The sequence below is a fragment of the Peromyscus leucopus genome, chromosome 12 (genome assembly GCF_004664715.2).
Source record: "Peromyscus leucopus breed LL Stock chromosome 12, UCI_PerLeu_2.1, whole genome shotgun sequence".
Taxonomy (NCBI): domain Eukaryota; kingdom Metazoa; phylum Chordata; class Mammalia; order Rodentia; family Cricetidae; genus Peromyscus; species Peromyscus leucopus.
In genome coordinates, this window is record NC_051073.1 from 80,332,867 (window position 1) to 80,340,515 (window position 7,649).

The 7,649-nt window shown below is 41.1% G+C and overlaps 1 long non-coding RNA gene across 1 annotated transcript; it reads left to right on the top strand.

Moving 5' to 3' along the window:
• The first annotated feature begins 2,228 nt into the window (after window positions 1-2,228).
• On the top strand, window positions 2,229-3,927 carry LOC119088829. Its single transcript, XR_005092572.1, has 2 exons — window positions 2,229-2,448; window positions 3,862-3,927. It is a non-coding gene; the product is annotated as an uncharacterized LOC119088829 (long non-coding RNA).
• Window positions 3,928-7,649: the final 3,722 nt, after the last annotated feature.

Consider the following 7,649-nt stretch of genomic DNA (forward strand, 5'->3'; position numbering starts at 1 on the left):
TGCCTCCTTAGTGCTAGGATTATAGGTGTGTGACATCAAGACAGATACCCTAGCTCCCGTTTCCATTTAAAATTTTATTTTTTGTGTTGCCCGTATGTATATATCCATGCAGACAGTAGCAAGCCACACCATATGAGCAGGAGCATGGCTTCCTTTCAGGCGAAGGTGGAAGAGGATGGTATCACACCTTCAAAAAAGAAGTCATCTTGGTTATGTCACCACCAAGTCAGGAGATGTCACGGTAGAAGGCTGCATTGCTTAACTCCTTCTGACAGCCCCATTAGATAAACCCTTGGGGTGGCCACACCTTTAATCCCAGCAGGAGGCAGAGGAGGCGGTTCTCTGAGTTCGAGGCCAGCCTGATCTACAAAGTGAGATCCAGGACAGGCTCCAAAGCTATGCAGAGAAACCCTGTCTGGGGGGGGGGGGGAACCTAACTAAATAAATAAATTGCCCTGCCTTATAAATAAATAAGTGAACAAACAAAATAAAAGCCAGTCCTGGTAGATTATAATTCTGTAAAGCAAGCCACGTTTGACTATTATGTTCAATGAAAAATTAAGAATTTATAATGTTGAGTTTCTGACTAGGATTTTACTTAATTTTTGCAATGTTTTACAATGCTGAAAGATCAAATTTCAAGGCTTTAAGATGCTACCAGGCAGTTTTCTGGCACTGAGCTGACAATCCCAAACCCCCAAAAAAACCTTTGTTACTGTTTTAACTATGTTTTTTTCTCTTGTTATGATTACCAAAGAGAGGTTTCTTTCTTTTTTTATTTGTTTATTTTCGAGACAGAGTTTCTCTGTGTAGCCCTGGCTGTCCTGGAACTCACAGAGATCCATCTAAAGGCGTGTACCACCACTGACTGCCCAAGAGTGTGTGTTTCTATAGTAGATCCCAGTGTAGATACACTTGCCTAAACTGTACATTCTTTTGCCTGCCTCCCTGAAAACCACTGTTTTGGGCCCTAATGTACAAACCAAGGAAAGTAACAGTTAAATAGTCATTCTGTTTAAGAATTGTATTTCATTTCACAGTATTTGGGGACAGTGCTGCATGTTGATGGCGTTGTGAGGTGATAGCAACCAAGGTTGCTACTCCTAAAGCATCGTCTTCAGATAGACACAGTCAAGGGTATCAGTAAAAGGAGATAAAGACCGTTTTAGAAGTGTGAACTTTCTAATAATAAACTTTTACTGTGTCATGTTTCTAGCACTTAATGAGGAAACAAAATATTTTACTACTTGCCAAAATTGTTATTGCTTTAGTCAGTGACCAGATATTATTTATTAATATAAAATGCCTTTGTAGAAAATAATTAGTTAAATCGCTGCGCTCCCCCCCAAAAAAAAAGAGATACAAAAAAAAATTTTAAACCATCCTGAAATTGAAAGTAAAATATGTATTGCTTCTGTTGAGAATTAGTAGTTGAGTCTTAAGGGTAGCTTAGGAAGAACTAGAGTCCTATCATGGCTATAAAAGTATTTTTTAGAAGATAACTTTGTAGATTTTGTTATAGAATTACTCCAATATTATGGTTCAGTTTCTTGAAAACAATAACAAAAAATAGTCCTGTGTTTTGCATGTGAGAAAGTTGATAACTGTACTGGAGAGATCACTTGGTGGTTAAGAGTACTTGGTGCCTTTGCAGAGAGCACCCAGGTTCCGTTCCCAACACTCAACAGCTCACAGCTGCCCGTATAACTCAGGTTCCAAAAGATCCAATACACTCTTCTAGCATCCAAGGTCACCGTACACATGTGCACAGTCATACAGGGAGACAAGCATCCATACACAGAAAATAAAAATAAACAAAAACAAATTTTTTTAAAGAGGTTGAGATTGATAAGGAGATAAGCATCCATATGCACAAAATAAAAATAAGCAAATCTTTTTTAAAAAAAAAAAAAGCAAGAGGTTGAGGTTGATAAAGACAATTAAGCTTTCCAAATCTGTTTTTAGTGATAAAGCTGTTGGTTGGTTGTACTTGATGTTTGTGCTGAGTCAGAGAATTCAATACAACTATCAATAGTTGTTTTGGGGGTGTGATTTTGTGTGTGTTGAGGGGGGCGTTGATTTTGTTTCCTTCCTATCTCAGGTTTGTGGAAATGAGCATTCATCTGTGAGCAGGCCCTGCAGCTCTTAAGTGTCAAATCAGCATCTGCTGTATTCTTTTCTGCCAGAAATTTCTGTGAGCTGTTTTTAATACTGTCTTTTCTCACATAGCACACCTTTGTTTTTTTTTTTTAATTTTATTTTTAGCTCTGCTTATGATAATCTCAACAAAGTTCGAGTTGCTATCAAGAAAATCAGTCCTTTTGAGCACCAGACCTACTGCCAGAGAACCCTAAGAGAAATAAAAATCTTACTGCGCTTCAGACATGAGAATATCATCGGCATCAATGACATCATCCGGGCACCAACCATTGAGCAGATGAAAGATGTGTATCCTTTTCTACGTTAGTGGCTGCCTCACTGCTCCGTGGTCACTCTGTGGAGTAAATAACTGGAAATGAAGGAAGTGTGCACAAAGCTTTATCTAATCATTCCTCCCATAAACATAAAGCATGCTAAGAGGAGATTGTAATTTGCACTTTAATGTTTAAAGCATTTTATTTTTCTCCATTTTATCAGTTTTTGGTAACTAATTCTAATATGTTTTTGGTAAGTTCAGTGTTTCCTCTGTCTCTATAACAGTTTCCTTCTAGTTTTGGAAAGTCTTGGTTATTGTCATTTCCAGCCCCACTATGATAGAGGGAAAAAAGCAAGCATTCATTCACATGAGGAAGTGGGTACACCTGGCTGATTAGCACCTTCCAGACAGTCCTAGTGTGTTCCTCTTTCAGCCTCAGCTTCCTGTCTTTAAAATGGAAAAACTGGGCCTCATGATATCTTAAGGCCCGAGCAGCTCTGATAACACATAATTGTAGCCAGCATTAGAGAGCAAGGCTGAGCTGCTCTAGAAGACCCCTTGTAGTCTGCACCTCTCAGGAGTGGCTGGCTCCATGTCTCCAGGCAGACCTACTTTTAAATGGCTCTGTTAGTAGGTGGTGTGGTATGTTAAGTGAATGCCTCCTGCTGCCACCACCTGTTGGTCTTGTTTTACCTTTTGTCATAAAGCCTCTTGTAGATGACAAGTTTTATTTAGATTTGGTTTTTTTGGTTTTTCTGTGTAGCCCTCTTCTGTCCTGGAACTTGCTCTGTAGAACAAGCTGACCTCGAACTCAGAAATTCTCCTGCCTCTGCCTCCCAAGTGCTGGGTGGCACCACTGCCCATCACAATATAATTTTCATAAGAAATAATGTGGTTTAGCTGAAGTTTTAGGTGCTTAAATAGTAGCTATGCAGGAAAGAAAGACAAGCAGAACTCAGCGTCAACCCTTCTTCACACTGCTTCCCTTGGTCTTATGTGCGTATCAACAGTAGTCAGGAACAGGGAAGAACACTGAGAGCACTCAGACTGAAGAGATTGGTGGTGGGAAGCAGAGAAAACAACATGTCATTACGCATTGCTTCTGGGCCAGAAAGGTGAATGCTGATGTTGGTGACCACCATGCTCTTTAAGCTTTGGAGGCAGCTGGCTGGTAGTGGACAGTTTTGGAGAACAGGGAAGTTGAGACTTCAAGGTTGGCCAATATTCTGTTTTAAGTCTCAGTCTAGACCCACAAGAAGCCAATAGGCAGAGATGATACATGTTCTCTTCCGTGAGAGTGTACCATGTTTTCTTTGGTTCTCCTTTCCATTGATGGCCTTGCTGTATCAGAAGCTGCATGGGAAAAGGATTAGAGAAGTTGAATTTGTTTGGTGCTATGCTAAGTGTGACCAACTGTTGGATGTTTACCTTAACCTGTCAAACAGATATATAGTACAGGACCTCATGGAGACAGATCTTTACAAGCTCTTGAAGACACAACACCTCAGCAATGACCATATCTGCTATTTTCTTTATCAGATCCTGAGAGGATTAAAATACATACATTCAGCTAACGTTCTGCATCGTGACCTCAAGCCTTCTAACCTCCTGCTGAACACCACTTGTGATCTCAAGTCAGCTAAGGCACTTTTATTTTATAGCAAAAATACAAGTGCACAATATGAAGTCTTGTTCCTTCTTTAACCCACTCTTCCTTTCCAGAGGTAGTAGCCACAGTAGCAAGTTAGTAGCTCTATTTTTGGGGGGGGGGGGCGGGGGGGGGGGGGTGTTTCGAGACAGGGTTTCTCTGTGTAGTTTTGGTGCCTGTCCTGGATCTTACTCTGTAGATCAGGCTGACCTCGAACTCACAGAGATTTGCCCGGCTCAGCCTCCGAGTGCTGGGATTAAAGGCGTGCGCCACCACTCTCCGTCCAAATCAGTAGCTCTTATGTGTGTGTGTTTTATGTGCATGCTTACATATTCTTTGTATATAGTGTCATGTGCGCGTTGTTTTTTAATCCTTTGTATCAAGAAAGCAAAACAAGGCTCATGGTGATACAGAGCTTCTCACGGGGATAGACATAATCTTAAGTGTTCAATAATGTCAGGTATGGTGGCACATGCCTCAGATCCCAGCACTGGGAGCAGAGGCAAGCAGATCTTTGGGAGTTAAGGCCAACCTGAAGTATGTATATAATATATATATATATCATATATATATATAACATTGACAAAGTTTTTTTTCCAACTTTGTACCTTAGTAAAATGAAAATACATGTCACACAAAAACTTGTACATAGGTATTCATGGTAGTATAATTCATTGTCACTGAAAAATGTAAACAATCCAAATGTCCAGCTAATTGTGGATAAAATGTGATAGAGCTATACAGTGAGTTTATAGTGGAGAGCATTAGGGGAGACAGTTCTAATTTGTAGTTTTTTTTTTTTTCTGTTGTTAATTGTTTAAGGTTGCATAACCCTGTAACTGTAATATTAAAAACTATAGCATTGTATACTTTATGTGAATTATATCCCAGTAAAGAAACTTTAAAAGTATGTGGAGATGTGTAAGAATAATAATTTCTTGAATTTCAGTTAAATGAACATTCCTGTGTGAAGCTTTGTTAGGTATGCCATGCCAAGAATATGTGTGCCCCTGAAAGTGGAAAAACTGAGAGATGGAAACCCAGCAGACAATGTGTTACTGATAGCATATGCTGTATCTGGCTACCGAAATAGTATTCAAATGCAAACGAGGAAGATAATGTCCATGTCAGCCCTCCAAGATGAACAGGCTTTCATAAGTGAGGGGCTCTGTTGGATACAGGTGTCATAGGCAGGAAGACCAGAGGAATGAAGGTCAGAAGCAAGGAGGAGTTAAGAAAAGTACTACTTCCTTTTCTTTTTGGGGCAGCATTGGGTATTGGGCAGTTGCTTATAAGCAAGAGAAGATTGGCTGAAAATGAAATATGGACAACCTTTATCTAAGCTTTGTTTTTTGTTGTTATTTTGAGACATGTCTGACTATATAGCTCAGGTTTAGTAATAGGTTTGTACCACCACACCCAGCAAGTATAGTTGGGGCTTATCCCAAACTCCATTTTCCTACTTCACTCTTCAGCTTTTATTATTGGCATACTCCAGCATATCTAGCTTCACTCATATTTTAAGGTATGTATCTGGAGTATGTCATTCATATGGAGAACATTTCATTCCAAAGATGAGTGTGGTTTTTCACTGAGATTCTTACTTGCCACAGCAAGCATGTGCGTGCAGAACAGGCTATGGTGGCAGTAGTGTATGTGTATGACACAGGAGCCAACACTGGTGGGGGAGAGCCACCTCCTCGAGCTCTAGCCTACATCAAGAAGTGCCACCACATTGTGGGGCTTCATGATGACCCTTTATTTCCCAGGCCCACAGACACACTTACGGGGTTTAGACCCTATTGACAGCTTCTCTTGGCTTATGTTCAGTGGAGCAGAAAATGGGAGGTGTGGTCAGTACTAGTGTGTGCTCGTTGTTTGCCGAAGAGAACTCACCGAGTTATCAGTAAGCACGCCCACAGCCTGTTTGATTGCATTTACACCTGTAAAGAAGGATTACAGAATGGAACATGTTTTAAAAGAACATTTACATAGTCCAAGAGGTGGTCAGATGGGAATGCCGACGTTTAATGGGGCCCTTTAGGCTTGGACTGCACTAGCTGTCTGGCGTCTTCTATATGGAGTTATTCTGAGTATGACTAGGCTTTATCTGTAGCTGTGATAGATTTGTTTGGGTAGTGTTGTTGTTGTCTTATTGGCTTTGTTAATTAGGTTAGCCTTCAGCAGTATAATATTAAGGAAATTTTGTGGCCAGGCATAGTATCGCACACTTTAATCCCAGCACTAAAGAGGCAGAGGCAGCCAGGCGGCGCAGCGCACACCTTTAATCCCAGCACTCGGGAGGCAGAGCCAGGCGGATCTCTGTGAGTTCGAGGCCAGCCTGGGCTACCAAGTGAGTCCCAGGAAAGGCGCAAAGCTACACAGAGAAACCCTGTCTTGAAAAACCAAAAAAAAAAAAAAAAAGAGGCAGTGGCAGGCAGATCTCTGTGAGTTTGGGGCTACACAGAGAAACCCTGTCTCAAAAGAACAGAGGAGGGAGAGGAAAAGAGAGAAGTTTTCTGGCTGCACTGAGTTGTGTGCTTTGCTTGAAGGTGAATTATAAGACGAAGAGTAAGCTCTACAAAAGAGAATCACTGTGAGTCACATGTTGAAAAGTTTAAGTCACTCAGAAATGGAATGGATTGGTCGTAGTTTACCATAGGAAGTGGTGACTAAGAGTACTTTCCTTCAGATGTGAGAAATATCGTTTATTCATTGTTTTTTTTCTAGTCTTACTGCCACAGTTCCTGTACTGGAAATCCTTCATGCTATTAACTCTAAAGGAATTGGTTGATAAGACTTGGTTTTGTTGTTGTTGTTTTTGTTTGTTTGCTTGTTTGTTTGTTTGAGATTGGGTCTCACTGTGTTGCTCTGGCTGTCCTGGAACTCACTATGTAAACCAGGCTGATCTTGAATTCAGAGCTTTCCAAGTGCTAGAAATAAAGGCATGTTTTACTAACGCTTCAAGATCAGTCAAACAGAATTCAGAACTTAATTGTATTCTTCCTCCAAAGTGGTAGCTGGAGGCTGGTGAAGTGGCTCAGGTGGGTAGAAGCGCTGCCCAAGCCTGACAGCCTGTATTGAACAGTGGAAGGAGATAACCAACTCCTAAAAGTCACCTCTGACCTCTAGGCACACACCATGGCACAGACACACCTGCATTCAAACACATAAGAATAAAAAGAACTAAAATACATAGTCTTACAACTGGGCTAGAAATGTAAGTCACTGTAGAGTGCTTTGATAGCATGTGTGGGGACCAGTGACCATCAGGGTTGTTACCTCTATGGCAAGCAAGCTGTCATTTAAAGGAGGCTCAGGCTCATGATGGAGGTTGTGTATGCCAAGTGGAGAGGCTGGAGTGGGCAATTCCCTGTGGAGAACCACAGGAGTTCCTCACTCTCTCCATATGGGAAGTGTCCAGCCTGTCAGAGGGTTCTTGGGGAAGGAGTGAGGAAGTATTAGATAAAAAATATAGACCTAGACAAAGAGAAAGACAAAGATACAGGATAGCTTGAGGGTGGGGGAGCCTGGGTCAGTACCCAGCCGCCCAGACTTTATTCATGATGGGCCTTTTAAACATCA